At 46.1% G+C, this 19,209-nt stretch overlaps 1 long non-coding RNA gene across 1 annotated transcript in view; it reads right to left on the bottom strand.

The window, feature by feature from the left end:
• Positions 1-13,397, bottom strand: part of LOC133070008 (uncharacterized) — a 29,862-nt gene extending 16,465 nt beyond the window's left edge. Inside the window, exons 1-2 of the long non-coding RNA XR_009696056.1 lie at positions 13,350-13,397; positions 9,503-9,653 (exon numbers count right to left, since the gene is read on the bottom strand). This is a non-coding gene — a long non-coding RNA (uncharacterized LOC133070008). The remainder of the gene's footprint in view (positions 1-9,502; positions 9,654-13,349) is intronic.
• Between the last annotated feature and the right edge of the window lie 5,812 nt (positions 13,398-19,209).

Here is a 19,209-nt window from a genome sequence, read left to right on the forward strand (position 1 = left end):
GAATTTCCAGTTACAACAAAACAAATCCTGAAAGTGACTCCAGAGTAGGTAAATCGGAGTTTTCTTTGACTGTTGTTGGCTTTTGGCTTTGTTTCTTATGAAAAACAGTAGTCTCTTGATATCCTCGATGGATCGATCCCAGGACCCCACAAATAACAAAATGTGTGGCGGCTCAAGTCCCTTTTATAAAATGACACAGTAAGCCAGCCGGTTGTCTCTAAGAGCTCTGCCTCTAAGGATTCACCCAATTTATTACGATTGGCTGAACCTGCTGATCCAGGACCCAAGGATATGGAGGGTCAACCGTATATACACTTGATTTTTTCTCCTCTGGGATGGACACTCAATTATACAATTACCTATCTTTGCTTATATATATACTCTACTTTTAAAATTAATTTTATTTCTCTATTCATTCATTTTTGGCCATGCTGGGTCTTGGTTGTGGCAAGCCAGTGTTACTGTTCATTGCCGTGCATGAGTTTCTTGTTGTGGTGGCTTATCTTGTTGCAGAACATGGGTTCAATAGTTGTGATACATGGGCTTAGTTGCTCAGCAGCACATGGAATCTTCCCAGACCAGGGATCAAACCTGTCACCTACACTTGAAGGAGAATTCTTAACCACTGGACCACCAGGGAAGCCCTACCTTTCTTTCCGATGTAAAACCTAAGAGACAGTTAATGGCCCACAAAATGAAATGTCACTTAGTAAATACTTTTCTAATTCCAGTTTACACTACTTTGGTCAAGGTAGTGTGTGTGTGTGTGTGTGTGTGTGTGTGTGTGTGGAGAGTGAGCTATTTTTGAACTGGTAGAAAGGACATTGTTTGCGTGCTAAGTCGCTTTAGTTGTGTCTGATTCTTTGCGACCCCATGGACTGTGACCCTCCAGGTTCCTCTGTCCATCGAATTCTGCAGGGAAGAATACTGGAGTGGGTTGCCATGCCCTCCTCCAGGAGGTCTTCCCGACCCAGGGATCTCTTAAGTCTCCTGCACTGGCAAGTGGATTCTTTACCACTAGCACCACCTGGGAAGCCCAGAAAAAGTATTAAACATGGTTAAAATAGTAAAATTTACTTTTGCAGCTAGGGTAAATCCCAAGTCTTTTCTTCTCTCATGCTACCCCTAGGATGCCAGAGGCAGAAACTAGCACTCCTACTGTGGGAACTACCATTGCCTGGCATTTTCTGCCTCCTTTCCTAAAGTCATGTCCACAGGGAGAAGACACCCAGATTAAGGAGGAGCCTCATGATGCTTGGGACAAAACACAGAAATGACTGTTTGATTTGGAGAGTATTCTTAATAGATGGCCACACTGCCTGTGAATTATGTCAATGTTATTACCTCTCTTTTTATTTTCTTTTTGTCTGCGCCTTGAAGCATGCAGGTTCTTAGTTCCTCAACAAGGGATCAAACCAACATTTACTGTGATGGGAATGTGGAGTCTTCACCGGACTGCCAGGGAAGTTCCAATCTCTCTTTTTATTCTTTTCTCTCATTTCTATCTGTCTATCAGCTATCTCCCTCTCTCACTCTCTTTTTTTTTTTTTAAATACATACTTACTTGGCTGCACCAGGTCTTAGTTGCAGCATGTGGGATCTTTAATTGCAGCATGCCAACTCTTAGTTGCAGCCTGTGGGATCTAGTTCCCTGACCAAGGAACAAACCCGGGCCCCCTGCATTGGGAAAGCAGAGTCTTAGCCACTGAACCACCCTGGAAGTCCCTCTCTATTTCATATCCTAGAGTTTTTAATCTGTTTCTATGAGAACTGAAAAAGAGTAACAGGATTTTTGGTTTTCACGTAATAACTCAAGAAGTTAAACTTGAAAGCTAAAAGTACGTTTCTGGTTCTGTGAAGTGTCTGCCCTTGACTATTTTTGTTTCTATTTTCCTTTTTTAATCTCTATTACGTATTACTGTTGATTGTAGAAAATCAGTAAAAATGAAAAAGTTAAGCAGTAGAAAAAAGTGGAAGTTGCCTAAAATCACCCAATGCTGAAATTTTCTCATCCTCCTCTGCCTCCTCCTCCTTCATATCTGCCTTTTTTTTTCCCCCTGCATCTTTTTAGTAATATTAATATTAAGAATACCAGACAGGTGCACAGGAATGTAAGTACTGCCTTTTCCTCCCAAATATTACATGGTCCCCTTGAGAGATCACTGGTACAGCTAAGGACACTCTGTTTTGAACCATCCCCTGTCCAATTTTATGCAGAACTAGAGTAAGGTGAATGTGACAAACCAATGCAAAAAAAAAAATCATAATGAGAAAAATATCAACATTTTAAATAAAAATAAAATCAACATTACTGATTGTTTCTTTAGCTTCAAATTCCAATTTGGCTTAGCATGGGACTGATCCTTCTTTATTCCAAATGTTGATATTTTATTCATTGTGAAATTTTTGCATTAATTTTTATTTTTAAAAAGACTACATTAAAATATTGTCTGGATTACAGGCATCTGGGGCACTCCTTTAAATGTTATGTCCACACCTGCCTCACCCTAGTCCCCACCCAATTCAGAAACCTCTATAATGAGATCTACAGCACTGGAGTGCTTGGTCTGAGTTGCCTGCTGGTCTCTGAGTCATAGCACGTGACAGTCCCCCATTTTCTGGGACTGTTGTAAAGCATGAAATCAAGAAGACCGAGGAAAGAAGAAAGCAATCCAGAATTCCCCTTGGGGTTCCTGTTTGTAACTCGAGGTCCAGCTTTTTTCCCTACTTGAATTAAGTTATCTAATCTTTTTTCCTAGAGGAGCAACTGATGGACCAAAATGGTCACTGAGCAATGTCAGGAATAATCCTGGAAGTAAGCCACATGTTCCCAACCAATTCGTGGGGATGAACAAGAGGGCTTTCATGGGACTTCCCTGGTGGTCCAGTGGTTAAGACTCAGTACTTGCACTACTAACGGCCCAGATCCAATCCTTGGTCAGGGAATTAAGATCTCACAAGACTTGAGGCACAGTCAAAAAAAAAAAAAAAAAAAAGGCGGCGGCGGCGGCTTCTGTGCCACAATCCAATACCAGTCACTGGGAACCACTCGATGGTCTGCTTTTTTAACCAAAACACTCCTATGGGATAGTCAAATAGCACTGTAACATTTTGGCACCACTTGTCAAGAAAAATTAGGTGTCAAGCAAAGACGTTTACAGCATATAGGTCATTAGCGAGGTATAAAGCAAAAGAAGTGTGTTATTAGATTTGTGAAAGTGAGACAGTCTCCAAATAAGTACCATCTGCTCCCTAGCCCACTGCCTGCCAGGTTCCTGCTCAGTGGAAGGCCAGCCACAAAGATTTTTAGCTCCCACCAAAGGGCCGCTTTGAGCACCCCAGAGTTTTCTGTGTGGCCACTAGGGGGAAGGAGTGAGGTATTCTGAGGCTCTTGGGTACCGAGGATGCCTGCCTGCATTCCAGATGGGTCCATGGTTTTCCATCATTTTTCCTGCAGTTCTTGACTCCTCTCCATGTGTGTTGTTGTCGTTGTTGTTGTTTTTAAAAATTTTTTCTATGTGGACCATTTGCAAAGTCTTTATTGAATTTGTTACAATATTGCTTCTGTTTCATGTTTTGTTTTTTTCACCTGAGAGGTATATGAAATCTTAGCACCATATAGGGATCAAACCTGTACTGCCTGCATCGAAAAGTGAAATCTGGACTGCCAGGGAAGTCCCTCCTTGTATGCTTTTATTTGCTCTGATGGGTTTTGCTTGTTCCTGTCTCTGCATTTTCTTGTGCCTTGCATTTCTCTCTTCCTTTCTGCATATCTCAGGCCTTGACTGCTGCACATCCCAGCATTGTGCTTCCTGCTGCCCCTACCCCAGCTGCCTCTGCAGGCTTCCGGCCCCTCCAGAGACCCAGTGAGTGCAGCCCTGGGCCTTCTGTATGTTCAGTTCAGTCACTCAGTCGTGTCGGACTCTTTGCGACCCCATGGGCTGCAGCATGCTAGGCTTCCCTGTCAATCACCAACTCCCAGAGGTTGCTCAAACTCATGTCCATTGAGTCGGTGATGCCATCCAAACATCTCTTCCTCTGTCATCCCCTTCTCCTCCTGCTTTCAACCTTTGCCAGCATCAGGGTCTTTTCCAGTGAGTCAGTTCTTCACAGGAGGTGCCCAAAGTATTGGAGCTTCAGCTTCAGCATCAGTCCTTCCAATAAATATTCAGGACTGATGTTCTTTAGGATGGACTGGTTTGATCTCCTTCTAGTCCAAGTGACTCTCAAGAGTCTTCTCCAATACCACAGTTCAAAAGCGTCAATTCTTCGGTGCTCAGCTTTCTTTATGGTTCAACTCTCACATCCATACATGACCACTGGAAAAACCATAGCCTTGACTAGACAGACCTTTGTCAGCAAAGTAATGTCTCTGTTTTTTAATATGCTGTCTAGGTTTGTCATAGCTTTTCTTCCAAGGAGTGAACGTCTTTTAATTTCATGGCTGCAGTCACCATCTGCAGTGATTTTGGAGCTCAAAAAACAGTCTCTCACTGTTTCCACTGTTTCTCCATCTATTTGCCATGAAGTGATGGGACCAGATGCCATGATCAATGTTGAGTTTTAAGCCAGCTTTTTCACTCTCTTTCATTTTCATCAAGAGGCTCTTTAGTTCTTCTTTGCTTTCTGTCATCTACATATCTGAGGTTATTGATGTTTCTCCTGGAAATCTTGATTCCAGCTTGTGCTTCATCCAGCCTGGCATTTCACATGATGTACTCTGCATAGAAGTTAAATAAGCAGGGTGACAAAATACAGCCTTGATGTACTCCTTTCCCAATTTGGAACCAGTCTGTTGTTCCATGTCCAGTTCTAACTGTTTGTTCTTGACCTGCACACAGTTTTCTCAGAAGGCAGGTCAGGTGGTCTGGCATTCCCATCTCTTGAAGAATTTTCCGCAGTTTGTTGTGATCCATACTGTCAAAGGCTTTGGCATAATCAATAAAGCAGAAGTAGATGTTTTTCTGGAATTCTCTTGCTTTTTCTATGATTCAATGGATGTTGGCAATTTGACCTTTGGTTCCTCTGCCTTTTCTAAATCCAACTTGAACATCTGGAAGTTCACAGTTCATGTACTGTTAAAGCTTCATTTGGACAATTTTGAGCATTACTTTGCTAACATGTGAGGTAAGTGCAATTGTGCGGTAGTTTGAACATCTTTGGCATTGCCTTTCTTTGGAACTGGAATGAAAACTGACCTTTTCGAGTCCTGTGGCCATTGCTGAGTTTTCAAAATTTGCTGGCATATTGAGTGCAGCACTTTCACAGCATCATCTTTTAGGATTTAAAATAGTGCAGCTGGAATTCCATCACCTCCACTATCTTTGTTTGTAGTGATGCTTCCTAAGGCCTACTTGACTTTGGACTCCAGGATGTCTGGCTCTAGGTGAGTGATCATACCATTGTGGCTATCTGGGTCACTGAAGATCTTTTTTGTATTGTTTTTCTGTGTATTCTTGCCACCTCTTCTTAATATTTTCTGCTTCTGTTAGGTCCCTACCATTTCTGTCCTTTATTGTGTCCATCTTTGCATGAAATGTTCCTTTGGTATCTCTAATTTTCCTGAAGAGATCTCTAGTCTTTCCATTCTATTATTTTCCTCTATTTCTTCGCATTGATCACTTAGGAGGGCTTTCTTATCTCTCTTTGCTGTTCTTTGGAACTCTGCATTCAGATGGGTATATCTTTCCTTTCCTTCTTTGCCTTTAGCATCTCTTCTTTTCTCAGCTATTTGTAAGGCCTCCTCAGACAACCATTTTGCCTTTTTGCATTTCTTTTTCTTGGGGATGGACTGCCTCCTGTACAATGTCATGAACCTCTTTCCATAGTTTTTCAGGTACTCTCTCAGTTCTGTGTGTGGCCTTCTGTATGTGGCTTGACTTTGAGGACTTGTGGGTGACTCCCTAGTTAAGGCTGAGGCTCATTTTCAGACACATTTAGAAACTAGAGAGTCAGTTTGGGACATCACCCAATGGGTTGTGAAAGACTTCTCCAGTTTCAGGAGACAGGCCAAAAGAGCCTTCTTGACTCAGATGTGACTTTTCTGGAAAGATTTTTATGAACATATCTTTTGGGAGTTGCCTCTTGGAGGCCAGCCATGTGGTATTTTCAAAAGGCTGCTCTGTTGCTCTGGCCCTCTATTCACAATCTGGCCATTTTCCAAGCACTTGCTACATTTCTATGCAGACATTTCTAAACTGCTCAGTTCATGCTGATTGACTCAATGTCTTAAAGAAAGTGGAGCTCCAAGAATAAAATGGTACTAGGCACTGGCTGCCAGTGCACAATAAGAAACTGGCCCAGGCCATGGATCCTCAAGCAGAACAGCGTTTAAGTCACTCAGTCCTTCTTAACATGTTATTTCATTAAAAGCCCTGCCCTCACCATAGCTTGAGGACTTAGGCCTCTTCTAAGCCAGAATCAGAGGTGTTGAGTTCTTGGGTCATGGGAGTCTTCCAGTATGCCTAGCCCTCTTCTTCTATTTCTGTTCCAAGACTGGCTTCTCTACTGTCTGGTCTGCTGAGCGGTGACAGTCCTCACCCTACTTACTCACATCTGTAATCCTGAGGGTTTTCTGATGATGTCCTTTAGCTGGTGTTTATGCTTCTTTGTCAGCTGTAGGGTCCTGTGATGGGCTCCTTATCTGATACTTGTTCTGCGTCCCTCACACATTGAGACTACAGAGGGCAGCCACTCAACCCAAGAGCTCCCCAGTTGCTCACTGAGGCCCAGGAATCTGATGCTTCCCAGGGACCCAATGCTCTGGCAAAATTAGGAGAGAGAAGAAGCTCAGTAAGAGAAACACTGTGAACTGGAGGTGACTGGTGCCTCTTCTGGTCTGTTTCTGGTCCCACCTCTCTGAAGCTGCACCCAGATCACAGAAGGTGTTTCCATGGTGATGACATACAACCCTAAACTCTTGTTTCTGTTTCATGTCCAGGTCCTCACAACCCCATCCCTAATTCAGTGCTCAGATGTCTATGTGCAATGAGGCAGAATACGAAGAAGTGGGGCTACAAAGGTCCTGGGGAAGGAGTGGCCAGGGTGCTTTTGACAGGAGGCAGAGGGCCTCTGAGGTCAGGAGCTATGAGCCTATGGTCCAAGGCTGTGTAGCATCTGAGAGGTCAAGGATTGGGGGTTTAAGGTGACTTGGGAACATGAGTGGGAGGCCCATGAGAGGAAGCCCAGAGGTTCATGGAGACATAAAAAGCAGAGATCTAGGACCAGCTAGTGGGGAGTCAAGGTGGGGGAGAGAAAAGCTCATCCTAAGGAAGGCCTTCTCCATTGTAGAGCAGTCCTAGAATAGGCCACCAGGCCCTGGATACGTGCTGGCAGACTCCTGATCATTCCTGTAAGCAAACTGTCCAGTAAGCAAACTGTCCAGAGGGCTCAGACACTAAGTCGGGTGAGGAAAGAGGCTCTTTGTAAATGTTTTAACTATGTATCACATAGTTGGAAAAGTCAAATATTTCTCTAAGGCTGTATCACAAAAGATAGTGACTCCCTCCCTCCTTTTCCCACTGCCTGCTCTCAGAGGAAATCACTCCCAAGCTGGGCTTTTCCATCCCTGAGCACTTCCAGGTCACAGTTCACCTCTGAAGTCCTGCCATCTTCCCCTCAGCTCTGTGTCTCTGTATTTGTCTCCTGTTTGCAGAGGGGATTCTATCAGCCACTGTCACTTAACACAAGATTTGCCTCATGGCAGCAGTCCCTCCTCATCCATTTGTGTTGCCTGGACTTCTTTTGGGGGGTTCCTGGGTGACTCAGTGGTAAAGGACCTGCCTGCCAATGCAGGAGATGCAAGAGATACGAATTTGATCCCTGAGTCAGGAAGATCCCCTGAAGAAGGAAATGGCAACCCACTCCAGCATTCTTGCCTGGGGAATTCTCCTGTAGTGACCTCCAAAACAATTTCTTTTCCTTATCTCATCTTGGAATTGAGTTTTTCCTGGATCAGATTTGCACAAGACATTTGTGTCAGGGAGAATCAGGGCTGTGAGTGTCAGTGCTGTATTCTAGGCTTGCATAGATTTTGTGGTGATTCAAGTTTTTATATGTAATCGTTTTTCTCATCTTGAAAGGATAAATGTCACACTATGTATATGAGAGGTCATAAAGGTAGGGCATTAAGAGCACTAGGGGAACTTCGCTGGTTGTCCAGGGTTAAAGACTTTGCCTTCCAATGAGGGAGATGTGGGTTCGACTGCTGGTAGGGGAGGTCAGATCCCACATGCCTCCAGCCAAAAAAAAAAAACAAAACCCAGAATATAAACAACAGAAGCAACATTGTAACAAATTCAATAAAGACTTAAAAAAAAAAAAAGAACACCAGGAAGTAGGGCCAGGGTATTACTAAGTCTCAGTGGATGAAGTAAACACACCACCATCTCAGAGGTCCTCTGTGTACCTGAGCCTGAGCTGCAATTCGAGGGGGCGAACCAGATGTGGCCATATCCCTGAGACCCACCCAGGGGTTCACTTTGATCCTCAATTTTAATCCTTGCTTTTCTTCATAGTCTTACTCCCTTTGCACCTTATCCTGAAAGGGCTGGCTTTACATGCCCTGGACAGTCTCTGTCCCTGACCTTGTGCCTGTGTCTTCCTCCCAGGAAGTCAGGATTCCGCCTCAACCAAGAGGTCAGTCTGTCCAGATAAGCCTTTTTGGTGTTGCCTTTCTTATGATCAGACACTAAACTCCGGGAAAAAAAAACAGTGCTCTCAATGTGGTTTTAAACCCAATCTATCTTGATGCCTCCTGAATAAGCAAAAGCCCCAGAAATTTTTGCTCCTTCACTTGCCACCTGTCATAGCAGTCACATGTAAGAGACCCTAGAAATAAGAGGCATAGTGTTATCCTTTACATTTAATTAGCTCCACATTTTTTATTAAAGCAACATTAAAGAACTGACCTGCTGACCCATTTATCCAGCCTGCAGGGTAGGAAAAGCCCTAAAATCTAAAAATGAAGTTCAACCTTTTAGAGGTTAATTTTGTATATGCAAAATGTACAGAGTATAAATAAAATGTTTTATTCAAAAAAAGTTTTAGAGTTTGTACGCTTTACAGGGTGACTCAGAAGGTCTGGCTATGTCATGGTGCTCAGGCCTCTGGGAAAGGTCATGTGTGAAGTAGTTCTGTATCAAACCCCTCGAAACGTTACTTCTTTTCATTCTGATATTGCTGGTTACTGTAATAATTTCACCAGGTCAAGCAGTCATGTCTTCAGCAGATGGCTTCTGCTTTCCTGCCAGGCTTGCCTGAAGACCCATTTTAAGCTAAGAGCCAGAAACTGCATGTCCAACAAAAGATCCTCTCAAAGCCAGGATGGGAAGGACTGTATACTCAGCAAAGGACACTACAAGAAAGACTCATGGGTACATGATTCTTAGCATCAGCTAACATCACCTGTAAAACTGTCCCAGGGAACTGAGTGAGAGCTTCTAGGACTCTTGAGTTCAGAACAAAAGCAAGTGAATCATGACTGTGTGCCTGGTACACTGACCTGTCTGTGTTTCAGGAATCCACGGAGATGGACACATCGTTGCATCATGTGTTGGCACTGCCTTGTCTTCAGGGTGCAGGGGAACAGAATCACATCTTCTGGCAAGGGCCCTCACTCTGTCTGATGAACTCCATGAGTAGACATGCCTATGCTATGGAAGGGAAGGAAACAAAGACAGGGATAGCCCAGAGTGCCTTACCCCCAGCCCCCACCCCACAAGATGACAGATGCCTGGCTCGTGCCTGAGAGAGGTCGGCAGCTGCCACTCCAAGATCCTCCTTGGCTTCATTCCTGCCTAAAAGTGGGCTTGGCATCAAGAAGAAACTGTATAGAGATTTATCTGGTGGTCCAGCAGCCAAGACTAAGCTAAGTTCTTCCAATATAGGGGGTACAGGTTCAATCCCTGATTGGAGAATTAAGGTCCTATGTGCTGGGAGTAGCCCCCCAAAAAATCTCTATGTCTGTGGTGATAGTTACACAACTCTGTAAATATACCAAAGTCACTGAATTGTGCAAGTAAAGCATGAGAATTATAACTCAATTAAAAAATTATTTTTAAAAAAAGAGGAAACCGTACGTTTTGGCCCTAGTGTGGCCAGACAGGACAATTCACTTACTCCCAGCCCTCAGGGCCTGCCCTTTTCCCAGGGCCAGGCAGTAAGGCAGAGAAGATATTTGAGAGTCAGGCTGAAAACCAGTGAGGTGGATCCAGGAGCCAGTTGGGATCTAGGCCAGAGGGGCTGAGTGTGTGGAACCTGAGGGACGACTCCTAAGTTTATGACCCAGCTCTGCCACAAACTGGCTGTGGCCTCGCTGCCTTTCTATAGAATAATGGTAAGAGAGCCTCTTCCCTTGCCTTGTACCCTTCAATGAATTAATATGTTCAAAAAACTAAGAATAGCCTTATGAGTGCCCATGGCGTTAGCTGTCATTTTCATCCAGAGACCTTGAGGAAGATTGTTCCTTGAGCTCTGGTGACCACTGTCCATCTCAGCCCCAAACTGAAGATCAAATGAGATCATGGAAAGTGCTTCACCCAGGGCCACTTGACAACATAGGAGAGACTCGTGAAGTCACTATAGCAAGTTTCTGTAGCTTCCCTAAAACAATGGTGTGCCCTTCCCCTTGCAGTGCTATGCTCCTGCCTCCTGCTGGAGCCCTCTGTGGGCCGCTCCCTGCTGAAGAACCTGACATTCCTAACTAGGTTTTTGTCTCCAGTTCTTTGGGGCAGGAGCAGGGTGGGCAAGCAAATGGCTGTCGGCAAGCTTCACTCCATATTGTTAGGCCTGAGGGTGAAGTCTGGGCCATAGGATGAAAGTGGGTCCCAGTCCTCACGCAGAGAGCTATTAATATTTGCCTGGCACATTGATAAACATTCTCTATAACTGAGGCCTATGTCAGAAGTGCTCTATTGCCTATCATTGGAGGGTTATAAAACAACAATGTCCCCTACTAACATTTACATTTTACTACCCTTTGAAACGGGCTTCCCTGGTGGCTCAGACAGTAAGCCACCTGCAGTGCAAGAGACCCAGGTTCAATCCCTAGGTTGGGAAGATCTTCTGGAGAAGGGAATCCCCACTCCAGTATCCTTGCATGGAGAATTCCATGGACAGAGGAGCCTGGTGGGCTACAGTTCATGGGATTGCAAAGGGTTGGATACAACTGAGTGACTAACACTTTCACTTATGGGTTTTCCAGGTAGCGCTGGTGGTAAAGAACCTGCCTCCTAATGCAGAAGACATAAGAGATGGCAACCCACTCCAGTATTCTTGCCTGGGAAATCCCATGGACAGAGGAGCCTGTCAGGCTGTCAGGGGAATATTTATCAACCCTGTCCATAGGGTCGCAAAGAGTTGTACACAACACGCACCATTTGAAATAACATTTTAGTGAATATCCTTATCAATAATAATAATAAAAATTCTCTGTGCATGCCCCCCTGTTTTTTTTGGCTGTACTGGGTCTTGGTATTTTCTCTAGTTACAGTGTGTGCTTCTCACTGTGGCAGCTTCTCTTGTTGCAGAGCATGGGCTCCAGGGCGCTCGGGCGTCAGTCGCTGTGGCACACAAGCTCTGCAGCTGCAGCATGCAGGCCCTGAGCGCAGGCTCCGTAGTTATGGTGCATGGGCTTAATTGCCCTGAGGCATGTGGAATTTTCCCAGACCAAGGACTGAACCTATGTCTCCTGCATTAGCAGACTCTTAACCACTGGACTACCAGGGAAGACCCTTAAGTGTTGCTTAAAGTTTTTAGTAATAGAAGTAATGGGTTAGTGTAATAATTTTAACACATATGGCCACAAATTGGCATTCCTGTTTCCTGAGCCCTTACCAAAAACACATTTCATAGTTTTGGGGTTTTCTAAATTTTATTTTTTGGCCACACCAAGAGGCATGTGGAATCTTAGTTCCCCAACCAGGGATCGAACCCACACCCCCTGAATTGGAAGCACATGGAATCTTAACCACTGGACCGCGAGGGAAGTCCCCAAACATATTTCATAGTCTGCATCTCTATATATCTCTGCCAGTTGCACAGATGAAAAATTATCTCTGAAGTATAAAAGTTCCTGTAAAAGTATATTGGTTGGTTATTGCCAGAATACTATGTACAAACAGCCACAAAGTTTCCATGGTGTAAAAAACTTTGTTCCACCTTTATGCACCCATGGGGTGGCTGGACTTCAGCCAACAGGGTATGCTCAGGTCTGCTCCCTGGGTCTTTAATTCTCCTGGGACCAATGAGAACCCACATACATTTTTCTGCTGCAGAAAGAGCATACATTCTGTGTGCTGCAGAAACACAGGAGAAAAAGTCTCTGCTCACATCATAACCACAAGAGTTTCAAAACAAGTCCCTGCCAAGCCCAGTGTCAAGGGACAGGAAGTCCATGCCACTCACCATGATGTCATGGTGGCTGATAACATCAGCATTTCCCAACTGCAGGAAAGGGAAGCATCCAGACTAGTAATTCCACCAGAACTGTGAAGCTGAACGCTACCTTACATGCTTATTAGTGGTATTCCTTACTTTGGAGTACTATTTTGGAGTGCCTTGGACCAAGGGGCAGGTTTAGATATAATGATCAGCAAAGGTGAGTCATGCAGGAGGAACAGTTTTCAAAGCCAGGAGAACTGCAAGGGGCCAGTGTGAGCAGGACAGGGAAGTTCAGGAACAGGGATGGGGTGGGGGGAAAGTTCAAGGTGACATGCTCCAATATGTGGGGAGAGTAGATAGGGATCCAGAGCAGCAATAGGGGGATCCCTTCTTAGGCTCCTGCAGTAAACCCTCAACTTTAAGGTTGTGAATAAATTTTTTGTGGACAAGGGCTTCAAAGAAGAGCGAAGGTGAGGTAAACTGGAAAGCTTGGAGATGTGAGTGAGAGGGAGATGCTGAAATGGGTATTACCGGTGGTGGGCTTCGTTAGTTCAGCCTCTTAACCACCGTAACTAAGCCCACTTCCCCAACAAGCTCTTCCTGCCCTTCATGGTCACAGGTGGCACACAGTTCCACATCCCATTTACCCATAACAAAACTCGCCCAAACCACACACCCGTCCCCCGTACCAAATCTCCGGATACGGTCAACACTGAGCCAGGCTGCCCCCTCCCTGACACAAGGACCGGCCCTCAGGAGGCTCCGCGAGCTTTGCTCAGAGCACTCCACGAATGTTACTACAGCTTTGGTTTCGGAGACAAGAAGAGGCCAGAGTACCCGTGAGAAGATGAGGGAACCAGAAGACACGCTAGGTGAACCCAAAATTTTCACTAACCAACAAGGAGGGCTGCGGGGGAGGCGCGGGGCCCTCTGAAGAAACTGTTTTCCCTGCAGTCTCAGCTGCTCACCTGCTCCTAAGGTACCTGTGCGGGTCTCCATGCCCGAGGTTGCCTGCTCTCAGGAAAGTGAGCCTCTCTGTACACAATGGCCACCTACTATCACCATGGGAACACCATGGGCGGGGCTGCGAAGCCGCCATTGTGACGCTCCCAGATCGGAGCCTCGGATTGGTCGGTAGGGTGCGGGGCGGGGCCGGCTGGGGATGGGCTGAGAGCCTGAAGACACCAGGTGGGTAGTGCCGAAACGGGCCGTGGAGTTAAGGCTCAGGTAGAAACCTCATTTCTGGGGCCTGGCAAAGTCATAGAGGGAGATGTTTGCCCCTTCTCATCACTTTAAGGGACCTCCAGAGGAATAAAAATATCCTGCTGGCCGCTCCTGATCCCCCACACCCCCCGCAAAGAAACTTTTTTCTGTAGGACACGTGAAACTGAGAAGCAGAGAGCCAAAAACAACCACAGAGATTGTTAATCTTTCTCTCAGCCTTCCCCCCAAAAGATTAAAAGCTGCTTGCCAGCGTCATTACAGTGCAATGGGTAAAGATAATCATACTTTTCAGAAATTACTGCATAATTGGTTCTGAAGTAATTTCTGAAGATCACCATTTCTGAATGAAGTTTTAGCTTCGGTCCATCTTACAGTGGATCCCTGAGGTCACCGTATGGTTATTTGCCCAGTTGCAGAATTGGAATAGACATACTCGGCAACTGACAATTCGCACATTGGTTCCCTGATCTATGGACCGAGGGCTGTCATCGTAGGAAAGGCCAGGGGGAAGCCACTAGAACAGCCTCTACCAGAACAGTTAACAAAACAAAAAATGAAACACTGTTCCTGGCGGGATTGCAGAGATTAGTGCCACCATCAAGGATCTGAGGGATACTGGAGTGGCGGTGATTCCCACCCACAAACCCATGCAACTCACTCTTTTGGAGTATGTGAAAGACAGGTAGATCTTGAAGAATGACAGTGAACCTGATTGTTTAGGGATTTAACAAGGAACACAATTGCAGTATTGGTGACAGTGAGGTTTGGGGAAGAAGTATGTGGATCTGCTTCTCTGAATAGGCAAAACAAAAACCAAACCATTTGTGTCTTGTGTGAATGCTCACCCAAGTGTGATTTCAGCAGAGGAGAATTTTAATAATCAAAGGGATAGGATGATCCCTTCTGTGGTTACCATTCAGCCTCTTTCCTCAGCCACCCTGTCCTCACCCAATGGGCTCATGAGCAAAGTGGCCACGGTGCCAAGTTGATTCTGCTGGACAGCTTACATCATGGAAGAAAAATCACCTTTGATCTTACTGGAATAGACACTTAGTCTGAGTATGGACTCTCCTTTCTAAGAGAGTTCTTGCTGTGCCACCATGGCAGTTCAAAGATGGCCATGAATTTTTTGGATCTTCTCCCATACTGAAGTGGGGTCTATGTCCTCCCCTTAAGTCTGTCAGGCTCTTCAACTGGTTTGACCAATAGAATATAGAGGAAGTGATGCTAGGCCAATTTGGGGCTCAGGATTTTAGAAGCTTCCACTTTATGTCTCTCAGAACACTCAGCCTTGGGGTTCTCAGCTGCCAGGTAAGAATTTCTGCTACCTTTCTAAAGATACCATATTGAGAGCCCATGAAACTGCATAGAGAGAGAACTTGCTGAGCCCAGCTTCTGGTCATAACAACAGCATCAGGCACATAAATGAAGCCATCATGGGCCCCAGATCACCCCAGTAACTAGCTGAAAACTGAGTAACCCCAGTGCACACACTCATGGAGCAAGAAAAGTGGCCACCTTGGGAATTCCCTGGTGATCCAGTGGTTAGGACTCAGCATTTTCACTGCCCGAAAGTGAAAGTCACTCAGTGGTCTTCAACTCTTTGTGACCCCATGGACTATACAGTCCATGAAATTCTCCAGGCCAGAATACTGGAGTGGGTAGCCTTTCCCTTCTCCAGGGGATCTTCCCAACCCAGGGATCGAACCCAGGTCTCCCACATTGCAGGCAGATTCTTTACCAGCTGAGCCACAAGGGAAGCCCAAGTACTTGGTATTATTACCAGGTTAGAGGTGGGGGGATCCTGAAAGGGAGGGAAGGCATTTCTGCAGGTGCAGAGGGTTCATGGAAATCTGAGTACAGTTGTCTGCTCAGATGTCCCTGTGCTAAGTCTCAGGGAACTTCTGTCTCAACGCGAGAAGGGAAACTTGCTAAGACTGAGAGTTCCTCGTTTGCTCCAGGTCTAATTAAGCCGTGGGTCCAATTCTCAGCGTTTTCAGTGCTCTAGCAGCAGGAAAAAGTGTCTCTTTAAACACAGCATGGGAGATTTCTTAAAAAACTGGAAATAGAACTGCCATATGACCCAGCAATCCCACTTCTGGGCATACACACTGAGGAAACCAGATCTGAAAGAGACACGTGCACCCCAATGTTCATCGCAGCACTGTTTATAATAGCCAGGACATGGAAGCAACCTAGATGCCCATCAGCAGATGAATGGATAAGGAAGCTGTGGTACATATACACCATGGAATATTACTCAGCCATTAAAAAGAATTCATTTGAATCAATTCTAATGAGATGGATGAAACTGGAGCCCATTATACAGAGTGAAGTAAGCCAGAAAAATAAAGAACATTACAGCATACTAACACATATATATGGAATTTAGAAAGATGGTAACGATAACCCTATATGCAAAACAGAAAAAGAGACACAGAAGTACAGAACAGACCTTTGAACTCTGTGGGAGAAGGTGAGGGTGGGATGTTTCGAAAGAACAGCATGTATACTATCTATGGTGAAACAGATCACCAGCCCAGGTGGGATGCATGAGACAAGTGCTCGGGCCTGGTGCACTGGGAAGACCCAGAGGAATGGGGTGGAGAGGGAGGTGGGAGGGGGGATCGGGATGGGGAATACGTGTATATCTATGGCTGATTCATATCAATGTATGACAAAACCCACTGGGAAAAAAAAATAATAAATAAAGGAGAAATTAAAAAAAAAATAAAAAACACAGCATGGAAAGCTTCTGACTCTGACATTTCACTACCTGTTGGTGATGAGTCATACTTAGCTTCTCATTGTCTTTTCCTAGTCAGTGGTCTCAACAGCAGCCATCCCATTCCAGACCTTATAATTAGTCCTCTCAGAAGCCAGAAATAACATCTCAGAAGCCTGAGATACTGTGTCTCCAGTGCATTTTTTTCTCCCATTCCAATTTACCACCAGCAAAAGAGTTAACAATTTCACCTATTCTCAGCATGCCATGGGCATCAACACATCCCCACCATCAGTGATGGGGGGATGGGGGTGGGAGGTTTTCACTAGGCAACCACTCAGCAATGAAACTCCAGAATCCCATTTAGGGTCCCACCTATGTTGACCCATCCTGGAACCGACTGCCTTAGGTCAAGATCCCTGGGGAAGGCTGAACTGGCCATGTGCATGCAGGAAGTTTATTGGTGAGTGTTCTTGGGAACAATATCCATGAGACATGGTTGAAAGCAGGATGGGCAGAGGAGGAGTGACCCAGGACACCAGAGACCTCATTCAAGCCCACAGAAAAGCTCTGGAGCCTGGCTGGCTGGTCAGGGATGTCCTGCCTCGAGGCAAGGGAGCTTTTTTGCCAGTGCATTGCCTTGCTGTGTCACTGGAGGTGGACTGCCCCCAGGGAGGGGATGTGACCTTGGGCCAAAGGCATTTCCTGGAGCAGGACTCAGCTGAGAGTCAACAACAGCCACTACTTGAATGGTATAGCTAGCAGTGAGCAGCAACTTGAAGCAAGACCTTAGTTCCCTGACCAAGGATCAAACCCTGGTTGCAGGACTTCCCGGGTGGTGCGGTGGTTAGGAATCTACCTGCCAATGCAGGGGACACAGTTTTGATTGCTAGTCTGAGAAGATCCCACATGTCCCAGAGTAACTAAGTACATGTACCACAACTACTGAGTCTGTATTCTAGAGCTTGGGAGCCAGAGCTACTGAAGCCTGCACGCTAGAGCCCGTGTTCTATAACAAGAGAAGCCACCTCAATGAGAAACCCACTCACCACAGCTAGAGAGTAGCCCCTGCTCACTGCAACAAGAGAAAGGCCACGCATAGCAATGAAGATCCAGCACAGCCAAAAATAAATAGTTGGGAAAAAAAAAACCCTGGTTGTGGTGGTGAGAGTATCAAATTCTAACCACTAGACCATGAGAGCCAGTTGCTAGAGTTTGGGTCCTGGTTCTTGTCTCCCTCGAAAAGAAAAAATTCTGACAAGGAGACAGAAGATAGAGAGGAAAGCATGCCGCAGTGTGCAAGTTAAGTGTTTAGTAGAAAAGCAGAGTACGTGCAGATGCACTGGTGAGTCAGCATGAGAGTTGAGATATTGGGAAGTTTAAATCCTTTCAAAGGGGGGGCAATTTTCCAAATCTTTGCTTTCCCTCTGGCCAGTTGTCTTGCTTTGACCCCATGGCTGATTTGCCTCAGGACCCTCCCCTATGTGTGCACACACCTTTCAGCCAAGATGGATTTTAGTGCAAAGGCTTGGGGGAGGAGGAGGTTGACATGACTCATGGTCTGTCGCCCTCTGCCTTTTGACACACCCCTGCAGGAGACTTTTCCAAACATGTGTAGTATATCTCTTGCCCCAATGGTGGGGAATATGTAACCTCTTGATCTTTTAGTCAGACAGGGTTTAGCCCCTCTCTGTCAGACATGGGTTCAATCCCTGGGTCAGGAAGATCCCTAGAGTAGGAAATGGCAACCCACTCCAGGATTCTCACCTGGAGAATACCATGGACAGAGGAGCCTGACAGGGTACAGTCCATGCGGTCCCAGAGTAACTGGGTAACTGAGCATGCATGCACGTCCCTGCCTTAACTGTTAACTTAAAGAATCCACAGGAAACGAAGACCAGCTATTTACCCTGTTCTTGCTAGTTCTATCTCTAAGTGCAGGCAGGCCATAAATATCTACCCTGGAGCCCACTTGCCTCTTATCCCTGGAAATGCAACCAGGAGGCTAGTTGTAAATACCCAGCCTGGAGCCCATCTATCTTCTGCCTCAATCCTGCCCTGCAGTCCTCCACAGTCCAGCACACCACATGCTTCTGAATGTTCCTTCCAGCACATTCCACCCTGGACTGCACAATACTGTGGGCACACCTCCAATTCCAAATGCCATGAGGGCCAGGCTGACTGTCAGCACTGGAGATGTGGACAAGAGAAGGGGACAGGCAGTTGGCCTGAGCATATGGTGAGTTTGAAGAGGCAACTGACAGCCTGGAGCAAATGCTGGGTGTTGGGGAGAAGCTGGAGAGGGGGTGGAATAGGCAGGGAGTGATCAAACAGGCAGGGAAATGCTGAAGCTGGAGCTGAGGAGCTGGGCATGATTGGGGAGGAAGGAGGAAGCCCCGGGAGGTTTCCAGCAGGGACCAGGCATGGTTAGAGCAATGCTTGAGAAAACTCCATCTGATGTGGAGGGGAGAGCAGCCAAGCAAGTCTGGGAAAGGATAAGGTGTGGGAGGAGGGTAAGTCCCCAGGGCAACGAGGGCAACGAGGGGACAGAGGAGAGAGAAAACTGGTGGCAGCCAGCCTAGAAACTGGATGGAGGGTGAGGCAGCAGTACAGTTTTGCACCCAGTTCAGCCAGAAAGACCAGAAGAGCAAGAGTAGGAGGCAGACCAGAGGTGGGTAGAAGCACGAATTTCCTGGGGGTGTGCAAGTGCCCAAAGGACTGCTTTCACAACCTCCAGGAGCCTCAGAATGAGGAAGCAGGAATGCACAAGGGAGAAAGCAATGTGAGAGGAGCTGCACCTGGGGAGGCCAAAGCAGGGCTGGTGGAGGGCACGCAGGCCCTGAAGGCCCAGACCCAGGGGGCAGGGTGGAGCCTGGGCT

This window comes from Dama dama, chromosome 15, assembly GCF_033118175.1.
Source record: "Dama dama isolate Ldn47 chromosome 15, ASM3311817v1, whole genome shotgun sequence".
NCBI lineage: Eukaryota > Metazoa > Chordata > Mammalia > Artiodactyla > Cervidae > Dama > Dama dama.